Source organism: Pieris rapae, chromosome 8 (assembly GCF_905147795.1).
Source record: "Pieris rapae chromosome 8, ilPieRapa1.1, whole genome shotgun sequence".
NCBI classification, from domain to species: Eukaryota; Metazoa; Arthropoda; class Insecta; order Lepidoptera; family Pieridae; genus Pieris; species Pieris rapae.
Window position 1 is genome coordinate 9,212,217 of NC_059516.1, and position 21,032 is coordinate 9,233,248.

At 31.9% G+C, this 21,032-nt stretch overlaps 1 protein-coding gene across 4 annotated transcripts in view; it reads left to right on the forward strand.

The window, feature by feature from the left end:
* LOC110998605 (protein tramtrack, beta isoform) overlaps positions 1 to 21,032 on the forward strand; it is a 297,133-nt gene that overhangs the window by 139,613 nt on the left and 136,488 nt on the right. The window lies entirely within an intron of this gene.

Sequence of the window (21,032 nt, forward strand, 5' to 3'; positions counted from 1 at the left end):
AGCTTAATAAAAGAGTTGATCACATAAATAAAAAAAAATCTCGTAAATAATAGATTAATTAACTTAAAAAGGTACAATAATCAATTATTTCCAACTTAAAATTTAATTTCTTAACAAGGGCTTTTTGTAAATGAATTATAATAAATTGTATCGAAAAATTCATTGTATCATTCTTAAAAACTGTTATGAATAACCAAATCTAATTCTAATAATATAAAAAAAGTTTTTTCTTTCTTAGCCTACGAACTTTTACCTACACCCTAAAACTCAAAACTCAAAATATCTTCATTTGTATAAGTAAATAAGAACACTTATAAACTTATAAACTTATATACAAAAATAAAATATTAATTGTAAATTTACATTTACTACCAGTTCGCAAGTCAAGGGCGTAGAGCGGGCTAGAAGAGCTGGAAAGAAACTTTCCGCCACTTTTTAAAATCACTACGTTTTGAGTTTTGGCCAGTTAAAACCAGCTTTGTGAATATTTCTACCTTTTTTTGCTTCAAGCCTTAATCTAAATAATGTTTTGCTAAAATACTCCAAATTTTCTTCTACTTTCAGATACCATAGAATACGTTAAGATACCGACCCGTTCTGGAAGATATCTGTTAATGGTGAATGGTTATACTTACTCTAATCAGAGTGGACCGCATAGATATGCCTGTTCCCGAAAAGATCGAGGGTGTAAAGCTCGGTTGAAGCTCCTTAAGGACAAACGGATTTCCGTCAAAGAGTCTTACATGGATTGTCACACACACCCGCCCCCATCTTATATGGTAACGGCTAAGGGAGACTATATAAGAATATAAAAGCATAAAGTATTGTTGCTAGAGTAACAATCTTTTGTTGTATTGTATTCGTTTATTGGAATCAAAAGAATTAGATTTTAATTTGAATTTGTCATAAAAATACTTAGTAAACATGTCACGCTTCGAAGCTAAATGTATGAACTACTAAATGATGTTTTTTGAATAAACATTTTGATAGTAAAGCTGGGAGAAGAATCTTTTTAAGGTTGTAGATAGTAGTGATAGAGAAATGAAATGCTATCATACACGCAGTAGATTTATTTATATTTAAACTAGGAGTATATATTATAACCTTCCCGTTGTTAGACGACAATATTCCTCTCCTCGTTCCTACTACCCTCTCCGTCATATACATTCCTGTACATTTAAAAACCAAAGCGTTGTTAAAGGTTTGGTCAAACAACGGACGGGCCGACCCGCCGCACTCGTCGTTCGATTTTCGATTAGTTTTTCAACTCTCTCCATGTCCATTTTTGTAGAGGAATACAAAGCTACCGTCGCGTCGGGCGCGACGTTTCCCGTCCCGGCGTGCTTGTCTTGAGTCACCGTCGGGCGCGACGCCGACGCGACGTGACCGTTGGCACCGAGGGTGACGGCTCTGTGTGACATGTCCTATAATAATTAGTACATTACAACTGCTCACGTCGCGCCAGTTTCACGTCGCCGTCCCGCCCCGTCCGCTGTGTGACCAAACCATAACAGTTCCTACAATTCGCAAGACTCGAGTATCACTTGGTCGTCAGCGTATGGTAGATAATTAATTTAATATCTGTTCAAATCTTTCTGACAAGTTTAGACAGTCCATGACTTAGGTGAACAGCCACAAGGACGCAACAAAAATTGCTTCAAAACGAAGATAATTTGAACGCTACGAATCTTTATAGGATTGTTGTTTGCCAACTGTTTTATACAAATTGGGATTGATTCAAGTAAAACGATATACCGAATCGTAGACAAGTATAATATCTGATTGTTATATAATTCAAAATTTTTTCTTTTCAGAAAATTTCATAGATTACGTAAGAATACCAACACGTTCTGGGCAACATCTCTTGATGGTTAATGGTTTTACTTTCTCCAAACGCCACGGTCGAAATTTGTACAACTGTTCTAAAAAAATATCGGGTTGTAAAGCCCGCATAAAGCTGACAGAAGATAAACGGATTTCCGTCAAAGATTCTTCCATTGACTGTCATACCCACCCTCCACCTAGATATGTGGTGACATCCAATGGACAATATATTAAATTAGGATAAATACAATTATCAGTTCTGCATGCGATTAGCTATTTCGTAGATGCGTAAGCGCGTGATGTGATATCTTATGTGTTATCATTTGTGCAGCAGATGGTGACCATTATATGTGTCTGTATGGTCCAAATTTAATCCATGTCTGAATTGATTAGTGTCTAGATGGAACCGAACACATGTTATGTGTATAACCTATGTGTCTGCGCGTGACGGTAGTGTTTTGAAGCGCGAAGAGTTATAAGCTGTGTGTTATTTATACATTGTGTATGTAATTTTATATAAAAAGATTTGACTATTATTAAAAGCTATTTATTAATATAACTTGACCTGTTTGTCCACCAAATAACTTTCTGTATAATCAATTCGACGCTTTGCGTGCTTCAAGCGTAAAAAAAGAAAAAAAAAAAAGTGAAAAGCTAGGATATGGAATAAAAAAGAGTATTAAAATTATCCACACACCCTCACTTTCACACAATTACACAAGACAGCTGTATTAGACATTACTTACGTAAATGTATGTCATAGTTTTTATAGATTTTTCATTTTGTTAATTTTATCTATGTTAGCTGATAAATAAATTTTAACAAAATAATCAAAATGTTAACGAAACTTATATTTTTAGAAACCTTCGTAAACTACACAAAGATACCAACTCCATCTGGCAAACATCTCATAATGGTGAATGGTTTCACATACTCCAAAAATACTTGTTCGCATCTATACTACTGTTCGAAAAAAGACAAAGGTTGCAAAGCTAGAATAAAACTCACAAAGGATAATACTATTTCTGTCAAAGAGTCTAAATTCGATTGTCATACCCATTCCGCACCTAAATATATGGTAACAGCCAAAGGACAGTATGTAAAAATAGGTTAAATTTTATGATATAGAAAACACTGGATTACATATATGTATGTATATTTAGTCGATATTGTGTTTGAATTTATATGATATTAGTCGATGCCCACGACTTCGTTTACATAGAATAAAGTTTATTTTAAGGTAAAAAAATATCTAATTGCTTTTCCATTTATGATATTATAAACTACCTTTAACTCAGCGCCATCTGTTAGAATTGTATCAAATAATAAACAAATGTTAATGTTATCGTAATTTTAGTAAGGATGCCTATTTTTTTTGAAAATGAAATATAGCCTATGTCACTCAGGAATGATGTAGCTTTCCAACAGTGAAAGAATTTTTCAAATCTGCCAAGTAGTTTCGGAGCCTATTCAATTCATACAAACAAACAAAAAATCAAACCTTTCCTCTTTATAATATTAGTATAGATAAGGTTTTCCGCAATGTTTTTGGAAAATAATTTGATTTAATTTTATAATGTTTATTTTATTTATTTATTTATATTTCATTCAAACACATACACAAAAAACAGGTTGCAAAAGTTATAAGGCAACGGGCCTTATCACTTACAAGCGATTTCTTCCAGGCAACCCTAATGTGAAACAAAGAAAAAGAAACACCAACAGAGGGTGGAGTACAATAAATTCAAAATAATTAACAAATGAAACACGTTACTATAACTAATATAAAATAAAGTAAAATGTAAAGAAAAACTTTTTTGCATATATCGAATTAGTCAGTATTTACTAAACCAAAAAATACAAAACAGGTATGATGGTAATCATCAAAATGATCTAATTTACGCCTTATATCTACAATTATACTGTATAAATTGTATAATGTATAGGTAACATTTAATTAGTTAGGGCCGTGACCGACAAGGTAATTTATTACATATAATTTAATAGCAGATTTTCTTAAAACGTTGTGTTTACTCTTTGTTAACTACATATATTTTCTTACCTACAGATTACATATTTCCTACACAAAAATAGCCTTGTTTTATTTCAGTTGAGATTCATTCAAGTAAAACGATATACCGAAACGTATACAAGTATAATATCTGATTGTTATATAATTCAAATATTTTCTTTTCAGAAAATTTCATAGAATATACAACAATACCGACACGTTCTGGGAATTATCTCTTGATGGTTAATGGTTATACTTTCTCCAAACGCCAATGTCGAAATTTATACAAATGTTCCAAAAAAATAATAGGTTGCAAAGCTCGCGTAAAGCTGACAGAAGATAAACGGATTTCCGTCAAAGAGTCTTCCTTGGACTGTCACAACCACCCTCCACCTAGATATATGGTGTCATCCAATGGACAATATATTAAAATAGATTATAGAGAATAGCATAAATACAATTATAACATAATTTGTATAAGGAAAATAAAGTGACGCAGGTATATTAAAAATATTCTTTAAAGGCTTTTTTGTTTCACATAAGATTGCTGAATCGTTAGTGAATTGCGATTAACGATAACTTTTAATTTCAGAAACATTAATTGAGTATGAAAGGATACCGACTCGTGCTGGGAAATATCTCCTGATGGTTAACGGCTATACTTTTTCCGCAAATAATGGTCCCAACAATTACTACTGTTCCAAGAAGAACGCGGGTTGCAAAGCGCGTATTAAACTTACGGATGACAATATTATCTCGGTCACCGAGTCTCAAATCCTTTGCCACACACATCCTCCACCTAAATATATTATAACTAATCAAGGACATTATGTGAGAATTGGTTAAATGAAACCAATTTTAATTCATAATTATTAATTTGCCTTTAAAATTTTAATTGTGGCTAATGAATAAAATATTACTTACGTTGCATTTTATTGAATAGTTAAAGGTAATGTTTAGTTACACTTGTTTTAGTTTTCCTTATAAAATAAACTATTAATTAAAATACTATTTAATTTGTATGTAAATTTACTACTTGAAATAATTATACTAATATAAATACATATAAATATTATGTCAGCCTAATTCAGGCCACGATGAAGTAACCGTAATTGTGTTTGATTCTTATTTTTTTTAGTTTTTTTTTTATTGAAAGACGTATGATAGATGATTGAAGATATGTATGTTATTGTAAGGTTTGAACTGAACTCGATATTTCGTGTGGTCATTTTTGTAACAAAGTTTTTCAATCTAAATTAAAATAATTCAAACGCATGTTAAGCCCGCAATTACTTACGATGCCGACGGAAAGAATGGTTTTTCGACATATATATGACCACTGCGTTATGTACTAAGAAAGTGAATCTTTGGGCTTAATTAAAGTTTATTTATTTCGCATTTTGGTTTGACGAAGATTAACACCAGCATGTTACGATATTATTATTATTTTTTTTTTTTTATAGAACAGGGGGCAAACGGGCAGGAGGCTCACCTGATGTTAAGTGATACCGCCGCCCATGGACACTCTCAATGCCAGAGGGCTCGCGAGTGCGTTTAATTTTATTTAATTTAATTTATAATTGCGTAAAATGTAAAATTTTGAAGAGGCAAATAACATATTAATATTTATTTTAGATGCAGTCGACTATAAAATGATACCAACTCGTACTGGGAAAAATTTGTTAATGGTGAATGGATACACATATGCGGAAATGTATAAATACGCTTATTATTGTTCAAAGAAGCATGCCGGATGCAAAGCGCGAGTGAAGCTTACGAAATGTATGAAAATCTTGATGGAGAATTCAGATATATTCTGTCATAACCATCCCCCGCCTCGGTATATAATCAGTGCGCAAGGGAATTATATTAAGGTTGATTAATTTTTGTACTGGTTACATACAAACGTGTGTTTGAGTAACCTTGGTATGGAGAGTTGGGAAGGCTTAATTTCGTTACATTAATCTAATTGTAGATTAATATATATTAGTATAGCTAAGCTAAACTGATCTTGGATTACGAGAATCTAGGGCAGTAAAAAATCCTTTTCATTTCATATTATTTCAATTTAGTAAATTAAGCCCTAATAAATGACTATGAGTTATCGTGATTTTTTAATTAAAAGACATTATGATAAGGAATCATAATTTTTGCATACCATTATCAAACCATGTGTATTCTATTCCACTAGACATACTTTCTGTATTTTCGGTCAACAATCTTTGTCTTCTTTGCCGATGAGTAGGAATGCCAACAGGCTCGAATTTAATGACGTGGAATAAGTGATACCATGCTTATCTTATGTTCCGAAATAAACGTATTTTATTTTATTAGATAGAATGACGCAAATTTTGTATAAAGTAGCTGTATAATTACAAAACACATTGTTATAAGATTATTACAATTTCTATAAAAACTGTATTTTATTTACGAAGTTTTTAATAAACTTCGTCAATCGCTTATATGTTTAGTTAGTTCCTTTATCTTAGAATATTAAAAGAAATACTGGCATGTTAATAATAAAAATCTGCAATATGCGTTCCAAATTCAAAGTAGATGTTTTTACTTCAGATAGATGTTTCATGTATTTCTATCTTATAGGTGACTATTTGGACTTCAAGCTGATACCAACTCCGACTGGAAAACATATGATTATGGTCAATGAATACACCTTCAATAGGTTTAGTAGATACGTGTACTACTGCTCTCAAAGACACTCCAATTGCAAGGTGCGGTTGAGGCTTACGAAGGATATGAAAGTTTCGGCGACCAAGTCTATAATAGGCACTCATACCCACCCACCCCCTCAGTATATGTTGACTTCGTCGGGGCAATTGGTACATAATTCATCGTAAATTTTCAACTATATCATATTAATAAACTATATATTACTTGTGTACTAGCTTCCTGTAAACGGAAAGTCATTTAGTCAGAAATCTTTATGTATGAGTGTTAAGTGTATTTCTTAGTCTTGTAAGTCTAACTTGGCAATGGATCTCTAATGTTTACGACAGCGTTGCGTGGTTTCAAATTAGTAATAATAATAATAGTATCTAACAATTTAATTATTCATTAGTAATTTTCGTGTGTAGTGGCGTTTAAAGTCTTGTAAGTTTTTTTTGCTTTCGATACATAGAAATCCTTTTGTCATTTGCTTCATCGAAATAATATTACTGTTGATTAAATTCGGTAATGGTAACCTTACCAGTATCGAGTACTAGGCTAATAGAACTTCAGCTCTACGTCAGCAGTAGTTCGTTAGCATTTCACGAATAAAAGAGTCTTGTCTAATAAACATAATCACTCTTTTGTTTTCCTGATTTTGTGGTAAATGTAAGAAATTAAATATAGAAAAACATTGGTGTCAATAAAGTTCTGTAATATTACAAGGGATTTTCTCTACTATTTTCCCTAGTTCCTCACGCGTTATGATGTCTCTACCTAACATTACGTAAATAAATTAAAAAATAAAACGTAGTTTTTGTTTGTATCATCAATGGTTATACAGGCCCTTGTAGGCCTGAGCCTTCTCAATTACACCTCGCCATCGCAATATATCTAGTGCTTCCCGCGTCCAATCGCGAACTCCTATTGTTTCGAGGTTCTTGGCAACTCCATCCCACCAACGCAGCCTCGGTCTACTGGGTTTTCTTTTGCCACTTTTTCTTTTCTTTTTTGTTGGGTTGTGAGTTTAGTAAAGACCTAAGGGTTCTGTCGTTTTGGACGATGTTGCCTCGTCTAGGATGTAATTAAGTTCTTAATTATAGCGAATACGCCAAATACCGTCGTTGCAAGTTTTTGTTTGTATATTCAATTAATACACACATTCAACATTTCGAATTATGATTGCTTGTTGCTTAATGGAAAATACTTAACGGATATTAATGCGTAGTGGTAGTACCGCCATATAATAAAAAAAAAGAATAGATAATAAAGAATATTAGATTTGCGAACGTTACAATGAAATACAAGATATAAAAGTTTCGTTAATTTTTTAGATGACTTTTTGGATTTCAAAAGGATACCGACCCGTAAAGGCAACTATTTATTAATGGTTAATGAATACACCTATCGCCAATTTACTAAATACACCTTTTATTGCTCCAAGAGAAATTTTGATTGCAAAGCATCGCTCAAGCTCACGAAAGATTTGAAGATTTCCGCCTCGGAATCTCTAAAAGGAAATCATACTCATCCACCTCCTAAGTATATTGTGACGAAGAGGGGCGAATATATTCGGGTGCTAAAGTAATAACAGAGGTATATATAAGCAATGTAGTGTTGGTCTGGCTTAAGCGTGCGACTCTGAGATTGTCAGTTTAATAAAGGCTGTGCACCAATGGAAATCTGCTTCTACCGTGGAGGCATCGTAAGGACACGATATGTATTAAACTTGTATGAGAAAAAATAAATACTATGGTTGTTGAAAAATTACTGTCAAGAAAAAATCTTTGTGATATTTATTCCCGTTTCCAAAGATTAACGTTTTACCTTTAACACATTAATACCTGATCTGAGCGGTGACGACCACTCGGATCCGTGCAAGGGTCCTATTCATTTTTTTAACCATTGCCATCCCTAGCTCTTGGATCCGAGAATGGGGCATCCAATGTTTTGTATTCCGATGTGTTTTTTTTGTAATAAAAATAATATACATTCATACAAATTTTCAAGCATTCATATTTACTTACTTTGGTTTCCGGCTAATATTTCGTATCCATTGTGTTAACCTTTTTTTTTCGGTCTACTCATGGGCATGCCTGCATTTTAGTCTGCCTCCTTCAGATATTTAATAATTTTGTCGCAACCGTTCCAGGCACAGTCTGTGCTTTGTTAACGCGTCTTTTAGGCTGTTACGGTCTACTGTTGCATATTTTCTATATGAAATTTAACTTAATAGATGTTGTTTTATTTTCAGAAGACTATTTAGATTTCCAGAAGATACCGACCCGAAAAGGCAATTTTTTATTAATGGTTAATGAATACACTTATCGAAAGTTTACCAAATATACCTATTATTGCTCTAAAAGAGATTATAACTGCAAAGCGTCGTTAAGACTTACGAAAGATATGAAGATTTCGGCCACTGAGTCTTTAAAAGGCTCACATACACACCCACCGCCGAAGTACTTTTTAGCGAATAGTGGGGAATTTATTCGGTTGCCTGATTAAAATCTAGTGTATCTCAGACGAAAAACTATGAGAAACCTATAAGAAAGGATCTAATGTGCAACTTGGAAGTGTGCCTAATGAAATACAGATTTTAGATATTTGTATACAGGACAATTCTTTTTCTCTGACTGCCTAATAGTAATAAATTATTATTATTTGCTGTAAGTAAAATAAAGATTAATGAATTGTATTGTTCATGCTACGATGGTCAGAATCTATGTTATATTAATGAATCTGAATATTCTCGTAATCTGAGGTAATAACTGGCTTTGTACTGTATGGTAGTATAGTGCCTAAGATTCCATTTGAATTCAACTCTGTATGTAATAAAGTAATAAACTTACAAATTTCAAAGTTATTTTTTTTAGTTTTAATGGCTAGTTGACCTGATTTCGTTTGTTCATCTTGGTTAAAAACACGCTCTATAATGTAACTCAAAAATCGGTCTAGATAGTATCTATTTGGATTTTGGCTCTTAAGAAACTAAAATATGTCATTTATTTTTGGAAACATTTATTAAAAAAAACTGTAATGTAACTCAAAAAGCGATCTAGATAGTATCTATTTGGATTTGGACTCAAATATTGCATTTATTTTTAGATAAGACGATCCCGACTGGTAGAAGCAAAGTGTTTTTAATGGTTAATGAATACACCTATCGCCGGTTTAGTAAATATAGATATATTGCACTAAAAGTCACAATAATTATAAAGCGTCTTTGAAGCTGATGAAGGATTTTAAAATTTCCACCACGGAATCTCCAAAAGGAAGTCACACACACCCACCCCCGCAATATATTATTACGAAGACAAAATTTAATAAACTCTGGATTCATTGGAAAATAAATATATATGACAAAACTATCATATTCTACAGATGGTGTATAAATTGAAATGAAAATGGTGCGGCGACACTTGCTCAAAAATAAAACGGAACAAAATTGAAGAATTTTCATTAATTATAAGCATGTGACCAACTGTCGATCGAAGGCTTAATGTCCTAATTAAAACGGTATTATGTATTATAAACTTTAAGTAATGGGGAACATCTATCGTAGACCGGCTTCTCCTTGTTTGCGCACCCGTAGCCAGTTGTTGCCTGTTGTTCTGTAAGGTAAAACAAAAACATGGCAATTAAAAAGAGTGGCGGAGAGTTTATTGCCAGTTCTCCACCTCCGTTGTACGCCCTTGATAACTGGCAGATGTAAATTTATAAGCATTTAATATGTTTTATTTTTTTGACGTTCCTAAATGTACAATGTTACCTATTTTGCCTCTCTTGTTAGTTCTCACATAAAGGCTCTTTCCATTTTATTTGTATAACCGTAGATGAGATAGGGTCACTTGATAACGTAGGTCAAGAAAAATAAATTAAATTAATTGTAAATTTACATTTACAACCAGTTCGCAAGTCAAGGGCGTAGAGCGGGTAAGAAGAACTGGCAAGAAACTTTCCGCCACAATTAAAATTGTATGTGGGTTAATATCGTTTATTACAATATTAATTGTATATTAAAATACCAAAAAACTGGCTTAGTAATAAATTCGCGTTTATATCTAAATAAATTTCTAGTAAATCAGAGGTAAATATAGATACGTTAAAAAGGTTTTATATAAGTTCATGCTGCAAATAACAGGGCTGTTCTACTATCGGAAAACACTTAATGGGTATTAATGCGTAGTGGTAGTACCGCCATATATACCCTAACCTTATATAGAATATAAGATTTGCGAATGTTATAATAGAATGTAAGATATAAAAGTTTTGTTTTTTTTTAGATGACTTTTTGGATTTCAAAAGGATACCGACTCGTAAAGGCAACTATTTATTAATGGTTAATGAATACACCTATCACCAATTTACTAAATACACCTTTTATTGCGCCAAGAGAAATTTTCAATGCAAAGCGTCGCTCAAGCTCACGAAAGATATGAAGATTTCCGCCTCGGAATCTCTAAAAGGAAGTCATAACCATCCACCTCCTAAGTATATTGTGACGAAGAGGGGGGAATATATTCGCGTGCCTGAGTAGTAACAGTTTAGCGAGCGTGTTCTAGTTTAAGCGTGCGACTGCGGACTCTGTGGTTGTTAGTTTAATAAAGGCTGTGCACCAATGGAAACTCGCTTCTACTGTGAAGGCATCGTAAGGAAACGACATGTTTTTAATCCAAAAATTTTACATGTGTCAAATACAGAAGACGTAACGTAACGTATAACGTCATGGACGACGTAACTAATTATTAAACTTAGTGAAAAGTGATTCATTATCTTAATGACTTGAAGAGAAATAATGAATACTATGGTTAAGTTAAAAAAATTACTGTCCAGAAAAAGTCTTTGCTATATTTATATTTTGCAATTGAAGTGTGCCTAATGAAATACAGATTTAAAATATTGGTAAACAGGACGGAATTCTTTTTCTCTGACATCTGACTAAAATAATAATAAATTAATAATTAATTATTATTTGCTAATTTGTAAAATAAAGACTAATGAATTATACTGTTTATCATTACGCTACGATGGTCAGAACCTATGTTATATTAATGAATCTAAATATTCTCGTTTTTTTTATTAGCTTTACTGCATGGTAGTATAGTGCCTAAGATTCCAGTTGAATTCAACTCTGTATGTAATAAAGTAACAAACTTACAAATTTCAAAGTTATTTTGTTAACAAAAAATAAAGATTTTGTTTTAGTTTTAATGGCCAGTTTTTTCATCTTGGTTAAAAAGAAGGTCTAATGTAACTCAAAAATCTGTCTAGGTAGTATCTTAGGAAATTAAATATTACATCTATTTTTGAAAACATTTATTTAAAAAAAAAACTCTCTAATGTAAATGTACACCGTAGACCGTTGAGTTGCTCATGATTCCGGGATGTGGTGCTTTTATTAAGGGAATAGGATCTTGCTACTTTTCTGAGTAGCCTGCCTTATAGCCTTTTCCACCTTTTAAAAAAAAAACAATCTTCTGGTATACCAAATGCATTGAGAAGATTAAATGCATTCAATACTTTGCATACTTGTTCAAAATATAGTTTTTAATAATTCACAGGGGCTGTTTTTTCTATAACAAAGCGTGGAGCTGAAATGATATCTTATCGAGGTTATAAATTTCTAAGACATCGTAAGATAGGCTACAAGACTAGATGGCTTTGTGGGACACATAACAATAAAGGTTGCAGAGCAAATATCTATACACTTGGAAGAACTATTATAAAGGGCATTAATATTCATAACCACTCCCCTTTCAACATACCAGAAGAGACTGCATCAGATATTAATCAAAAGTTAAAAGTGATATGTAGACTCTCTGATTAAATTGTTTTGATTCCCGTGATTTTTTTAGTGTCGAAAAGTTTTAGAAGTATTACAGTGCTATCAAAGAAGTAAATAAAAGTACCAAAGTAGCCGCCGAGCGCCAAATTGTTTACGATTGTGTACACATGACATTGACTTCTATTACTTTCAAACAAGGTGCAAAATGCAAGTACATTGTTTAGGGCCCTAGAATGATTTATTGATTGAGTGTTGCCGAGAATACGACCACTGGCGAAGATCGCGCATTATTAATTTGGGAGTAATGTAATGTTTCAATATACATACACCAGCTTTATTTAAATCATTTACTTTAAAACCCAATGACGTTTCAATGGTAAACTATGCTGCAACAGGTTGCAATAAATTAAAGATATGGAGTTATTTAATTGAGCCGAAAGGTAGAAAGGGATTTAGAAACTCTGTTAGGATTATTTCAGTGTTTGCAGCTCAGCACTACTACAAATCTCTGTTGTGGGTGTCTACGAGCCAAGGTTGTACATTTTGGTGACGTTTTGCTAATTTGTTCGAGTTTCACCCCGAGAGACGCAAGCTGTCTCTTCAATAGTTGCATTGCAGTAATTCCTTTCTCAGTAATTAACTAAATCTTGGGAGCTACGCCCCGAGAGTATAGCCATACCTAGGCACTCTCTTCAACTGTTACATTGCAATCATTCGTTACATACCTATTAACATTTCATTATTTCGCTTATATTCTATTGTTGTTCGCGAATGGTTAATATAGAGTAAAACTGAAATTCCTATATTATTGAAAGCATGACCCGGGAACCGTACTCTTTGTATGGTAAAAGTGGAAGAATTCTTAAATATATTCTATTCACATGGAAAGTAAAATATATAAGTATAATAATGTGTATAAAAAGGATATTTAAATCATGTATCATGAAAGAGATTTATCTTAAGTAAAATGAATATTAATAGTTTTCTTTATCTATCAGTATTAAAGTTATCTAAATTTACAGGTCCAGTGTTCACCACATCGGAACGGGGAGCGCGAATGATATCTTTTCAAGGGTACAAGTTCCTTAGACAATGCGAGTCGGGACAAAAGACCAGATGGTGGTGCGGAACACACAACAACAGAGGGTGCCGAGCAAACATTCACACAATTGGCACGTCTATAGTTAAATATAAAAATGTTCATAATCATCCACCAAACTTCGGTAATTCGCTTATGCAAAATTCTTATGATAATTTTAACTACATAAAAAATTATTTAAAATAAAATCAATCGCTTATATCTTTGGTTTATAAGAGTACACGTCTAATTCTTAATAAAAAATATTTATATATTAAATAGTTTATTACATAATTCGACGATTCAAGCTGTCATGGTCAGCGGTAAATATTGCAATATTTAAGACCATAATGTATGTATTGGATTTTGGGTAAAACGACTATGAAGGCACTGTAATTTCGTTATTATATCTGGATGTCCTTACAGGCAAAGGTACTCAGAATATCACTTGGTAACTGAATCATAAAGTTAACTCTCATAGACTATAGATAATGGCTCCAGATTTGCTAACTTGATTATATAGAAAAGATAAGAATGTGGCTTTCGGGGCCGTTACAAATGATTTGCTAAAAACAGTGGCATTCAAGAAACAAGAATGGTCGCTACAACGATGTTCATAAATGTAATCCAATGTATATTATCCGTCAAGTTGATATTGCTTACTGGTCACAATTTTATCAAATTAATAACACTATTAAGTAATGACTGATTTAAGAAAGCCTTTTTAGCTTTGTCTACTATATTTTTAGTAGACATTAATCACAATATCGATATAGTTTACGTTTATGAAAATTTGTTTACACGTGTAATACTTGTTTTAAGAATTGCCAATAAGCCTAATTTAATAGGATATTAATAATATGAAACTACTGTAATTACTATGCATTGTAATATCGTATTTATCGCTTTATGTTAAGATGTAATTTAAAATAAACACAGACCTACCTTTCATTTAAGTTATAGTCATGCTTTGACGTTGATCAAAACTGTTCGTCTAACTATACAGTATTAGTTAATACATCACTAGAAATACACAATACAGATCGAATTTTATCTCCTGTATAAGTAAAGACGATGTAGTAGATGTAGTTATAAAAGATCAAATGCTTTATATTCTTTGCTATAGCAAGATATCGATAAAGATCCAGCGAGGGGTAGAACGACCCTTCGTTTACTTAGTTTGCGCGCTCGATCTTAATGTAAGACATCATGTATTGAACAGTTTGTGTGTCTTTTAATTATAAAAAATATACAGTTCACTCTTCAAAATAGCTTCCTGTCTACTAAACCAATTGTGCCTGTAAATTTTCTTAGATATTTTCGTGTTTGTGTGCGTGTGTACGTGTGATAGTGGTATATAGATGCGAGTTCCAGTATAAACAGCTAGGGTGAGTTTTTTCCCATTCCCACCCTTTAAATAGCAGTGTGTTTTGTGACTGTAATTTCGTCAAGAACAGTTTAGGTTTTGGTCAATGTTTATATTTTTTGTGAAATTTTACAACCGTATTTTATTCGTATGTAGAATTTAAATATGAACAAGAAGAGACAGACTTTATTATCAGTGTTGTCGATTACAAGTAGATTGCACAGATAATGTTGTAATTAGTTATAAGTATATCATGATAGTATTATTCACAATGTTCCTTATAATATTTACATTGAATTATATTAGTATTAGAGCAACGTGGTTTTATTAAGTCGTGCAACTCTCATACCTGTGGTCTTAGCTTTGATCCCGGCGGTGCACCAATGGACTTTCTTTCTATGTGCGCATTTAACATTCGCTCGAACTGTGAAGGAAAACATCATGAGGAAATCGGGTTGCTTTAGGCTTATAGTCGTCGATCGAAGCACAGGGGGCTACTTGCATAATATGACAAATGATCATGAAACAGATACAGAAATCTTAGGCCCGACAGGATCAGAAAGGTTTAAGCGCCGCTGATTAATTTTTTATCTAAAAAGTGAGTGTCTTTAAGCCTAAAATAAATATGTAAATCAATGTTCGGACTGGTGCTGGCATATGCTAACGATGTTCTTTAAGTAAAAATAATCGAAAGTGCGGTATGAGAACCGTCGTTGAGTTTGAGGTCGCTGGAGTGTTAAATAGAGGTATTATTAATTGGGTGAAAAATTGGGGTTCATAAAAACCCAACTTGGGGGATTATAATTATTTTATAACATGGTGGAATATCATGTCACGGATTACGAAATAAATAAATATGGTAATTAATATGGAATTAGAATGTTTATGTATTTTGTAATAATACGATAGTAATGAATGTAATTCTGCAATAAAAATAATAAATTAATAGCTGCAAAAATTTGTTTGAATTATTGTCGATTATATGTTTAAAAAATATGTATTATTAAAAAGTTTCATTTTCAAAGTATTTGCTATATTTTAAGTTTTGTTTCTTTTAAGTGTTATTTTTTAATATTAATTCAAAAAGATAAAGCTAGTTATTTTATGTTATTTATTGTGTATATAATCTGAAACAAAAAAACCATGTGTGTACTTATATACAAAAAAAAAATGACGTTTGTAGAAAAAACGAAACTAACAGAACGAACAGAACAGAAAACGTATATATTATAAGTAATGTACATATTATATATATTTTTTAATAGAGTATAATGGTACGTAATACAGTATAATAGAAAAATATAATATATATTATTAAAACATTAAAAGTTTTATTATAACGCATTCTGTATTTCGATAAAGTTTATTGAAATATCACAAAAAAACTAATATGTTGCCTAGTGCTCTTTACGGTGTTCGTTTCTTGTGACGGTGTGCGCGCGCATCGTAAAAAAATACTCTCATCATTTTTCCCTAACGCGCCAAAAGCAGTATAACTTAAACAAAGAAGTTTACAACAGTAATCTGGAAACAAACTCGACACAGTTTTCCTCTCCACCAGGACGTCGAACAGATTGAAATAATTAACTTATATACTAAGGTCATTATGTCTATAAGAAGGATATTTAAATCTGCACCATGCAAGAGATCAAAATGATGCATTAAATAGCGCCATTAAAACGTCACAAACCCATTGAAACATCAACGCTCCATGTATAGCCATCATAGCCGATGCAAGAAACCTGTTTTCAACGAGAATTCACAGGTTGTAATTCGAATTTCGAATAAAAATTGAATGAAGATTATGTCTATTTAGTATAATACTTGGTATGCATAGTTTATAATTGTTGGATTTATTTATTAACACATCGTTACATTACGAAGTGCAAAAATACATATTACATATAAGCAGAAGGAACAAAAAATAAACTAAACTTGATACAAGATACATGAAAAACAAAAAGTAAAAAGTACAAATGAAAAGTACGAAAGTTAGGGATACGATGTGGACAGGTAATGTTTGTACAAAACAATTTAAAAGAGGATAGAGAAGGAACTAAGCGAATAGGATTTATTTAATAATTTTAATATGATTTCTTATTACTTTAGTAAGAAATTTAAAAACTAAATGAAAATGTTTTTACTTCTATGGCTATTTAAATGATTTTACGTTACCCAGATGAACTATACAGATTTTTACTTGCAGGACTTTATGCTACATCCAAACGAGGAGCCACTATGCTATGCTTAAATGGGTATGAGTATTGGAAACACAGAATAATTGGACACAAGGTACGGTGGTGGTGCTGTCGAGTTCATCAGGGGTGTAAGGCATCCGTGCATACAATAGAAAATACAATTATTAAAGTCAATAATAATCATAACCATCCACCTAACGCAACATCTAAATAGTATGAAACGGGAATGTGCAGTACATGTATGAATAAATGTTTAATTTGACATGTTATTTTTTATTGTACAAACATGTTTATTACTCATTACTTAGAGTTGGGCTTACGAGTTTTCTTGAATATGTTACATAATTGAGATTATAAACGTTACGAGAGATTTGAATTTGCAAGGATTTTATCAAATAAGATATGACAAATTTAATAATGCTGGCAATGTTTTAACTAAAGTACCTACTCATTTGTCCCTATACAAGACAATTATATGAAAATTTGGGACGGTTACTTGTTATGAGTTATTAAACTGATATATAACTAAAGTTATAGCTAGAGGTAGCTGCCAGATACCGCGGACAAAGAATTAGTTTAGATATTCAAAAGGGGAACGCTGCCACTATCTTCGGAACCTTGCCTAAAGGGACTCCTTTTAATACTTTATTTTAGTTATTACATTTTAGGTTAGTAATTATATTAGAATTATTTATAAGATATAATGTACTGAAAATATTGTGTAAATAAACTAATAAATAGTTTATTAAAGTTATTTTATACAATAAACATAAACTTTATTCATTACCTGGAATGATTCAGTGAGACCAATTCATTTGTAATTTTTGGTATACTATTTGTGAGATAAATTCTCTCTATTCGATTCTCGGTGTATAATAATAAACGCCTGCTTTGTTACAACAATAACTAAGTATATTTCCAACACTTCTTATCCTTAAACAACCACACAGCTTACAATTTAACGTCCGTCTTCGTCAAGCGGATCGGTCCGAATAACCTCACTTATTTTAGATCGTATCAAGACTACCCTTCATTAAGTTTGTCACTGTCGGTATCGAGTCAATCAACTAACTTACATCGAGTAAAACATATTAAACAAATACAATCATCAAATAATCTATACTGTAAATTATAAATATTAATTATAAACATAATAAAATTGTAAAGTAATAACATATCATCATAAATTCGTTACATCGTGAATCAAGTACAATCATCAAAATAAAGTACCTTGTAAATTGAATATAAATATTATTTAAAAATAAACGTGATTTAAATAATAAATTTGTAAAATAATAACAAGTAATCTTAAATTTATTACATTTGGGTCTGTTTCACAATGTCCGGATAAGTTCCAAATAAGCTATTTATTACTTATTGGTAGGATAAACTATCTACTAACTAACTAACTACTTATATGAAATTGTTTTCATAAAGCTTCTAAATATCCTTTACATTAACCTTAAAAATTAAACTATCGTAAAAGTTTAGTTAAATGATTGTGATAACTAAACTCGTTTTATTTAATTATATTTATAGTTAAAAAATATTTGTAACAATATATTTTATTGCAGAACCGATACGCTACAAAACGAAACGTGGAACTGTAATTATATTTTTGAATGGACATGAATATCGTACACATAGACAAATTGGTCCAAAGACAAGATGGCGGTGTTGCCAGGTGCATAATGGATGTAATGCTTATTTATACACGTTCTATGATGAAATTATTAAAATAGAAAGCAATCATTGTCACCCTCCAAAGAAATCGACTGATTTACATTGATTATTTAATATACAGCAAAATACGAATTTGGACTAAATCGATGATACTATTATTTCATTATTTAACATAGTCGGATATTTCGACGTAAGATACCTCGATTTAAGCTTGACGTAGATTCATGTATACCCGTATACAATTATTTCTCTATTTTAAAATTTTAAATAATATTTGTAATTTCTTGGAGACTGCGACCCCTCGAATATTAATGTGCAGTTACTCTGCTATATATATTGCTATATATAGCACGGTACTTTAATAAAGTAAAACACGGGTTTTCCCCCATATAACGCTGGGATTTCACATAACGCGCTATATCGGGACATACGAGCGCGTTATGCGAAAATACTCCTACAACGAGTTTCCTATAACGCGGAACCAATCTACCATGTTATATGAGGGATCCATCATATATTTAATTAACAATGCTATTTGCTTATATAATAATTCATATAACATCTAGACAAATGTTCCTATGACCGGTCACTATTGATCACTATTGACTGATGCTCCATGTTGTAATAAATATATTTTTTGTTTTCATGTTTTTTTCTAAAAGTTCCGAAACTGAGCGTTTTTTGACTTTGTATTAAATGTTGTAGTTGGTATTTTTGGGTCTAATTTGAAAGACTATTTTGTGAAATGTTTGTTTACTGTACTGTATAAATATCACGTTTACGACATGGCTAATTATTAGGAACAATTAATTTATTATACCTTAAGTTATCTAATTTAATAGGACGCTAATAAATATATTTTTCAGAGCGTCCAACCTTCTTCACGTCGAAGATCGGAGCTCGTATAATGAGGCTCCGTGGGTACTGGTACACTAGACACTCGGTGTGCTCCTCCAGAGTTAAGTGGCTATGTGCTGAGAGTCGCCATCGCCAGTGTCATGCGATTGTAGTGACTATTGGATGTATGACCGTGGGAAAACATAATAAACACACTCATCCACCAGACGCAAACGCACATACGGACCTTCAACTGCTGGACTGTCACCGCTCCTAAACTTATATATAATATGACGTTTACCTTTACCTTTTTGACATTCCATTGGCGACGTTTTACGCCCTGTCATAGTCGTAATTCTAATGACTTCATTGCAAGGTTCTGACATTTAAGTATGAATAGAATTTCATTGAAATTCATTGGATTTAAGCTTAGTATGAAATGATTTGTAACTTTCAAAGAAATTGACTTTTATTAACTGTGATGAGGCTCCAACATTCAAATCAAATCAAAAATAATTTATTCATGTAGGTAACATAATGTACACTTATGAACGGAAAAAAAAGAAATATATATTGAATGCTTCTAATTTTACATTTACTGACAGTTCTCAAATCGAGGGTGTAGAACGGAAGAGAAGAACTGGCAATAAACTATTCGCCACTCTTTCGTTTGTAAGGAGCTGCAACCATTACACCATGTTCCATATGACATCTTGAGTAACAAAGAATAATAAAATAAATTGAAAACAATGATTTGTCCTATATCAGCAGGAGGCATGGTGAAATAGGAGCACGCACTTATATTCTCGTGGGAACAACACGCAAATACGTAGTATAAACAACTAATATCAACGCATACACGAATTGAATGTGAAACACGAATTCTTGTTATATTATATTAGGGCTCATGAAAAATTAAGAAAACGTTTCTGATATTATTCAGAAAAGTGCATTTAATGTAAAGGTTATGTAATGTAATAAACGTTTCCATACTTCTTGTACATATGGAGGACATAATATAAATTTCTCTACATATACTGTGCGTACTAGGGCGAAGTTCATAGAAATATATTAAGACAGTATTAGCATTTATAACTTATGGTAAAGCCCTGTTGTTATATATACTTAAAAAAATAAATTGTTGTATTACGAATTTTTTCTCTGTATTCCTAATTGTAAATGTAAAATTACAATGTGATAATAAATGTTGTTAAGGTATTGTATATTATTCATCATTAAACAGGTAATAAAATATCCCCTTTTACGTTTTTTTTTATTATAATTAGAATAAATGTTCTGATAAATTGTTTGTAAGTTTCACTTGCATGACAGGTCATAGTAAAATAAATAAACGTCAATACAGTTTTTAAAAGCAATTATCATAAGCATATAAAGATATCTTCAAAGTATGTTAAAAAGTGTAAAAACAAATCGCGTATTACAGATTCTCATATTTAAAGAGGACTTTGCCCAATAAAACCACCTTTTTTATACAACAGGGGGCTAACAGGCAGGAGGCTCACCTGATGTTAAGTGATACCCATGGACACTTAATCCCAGAGGGCTCAGAGTGCGTTGCCGGC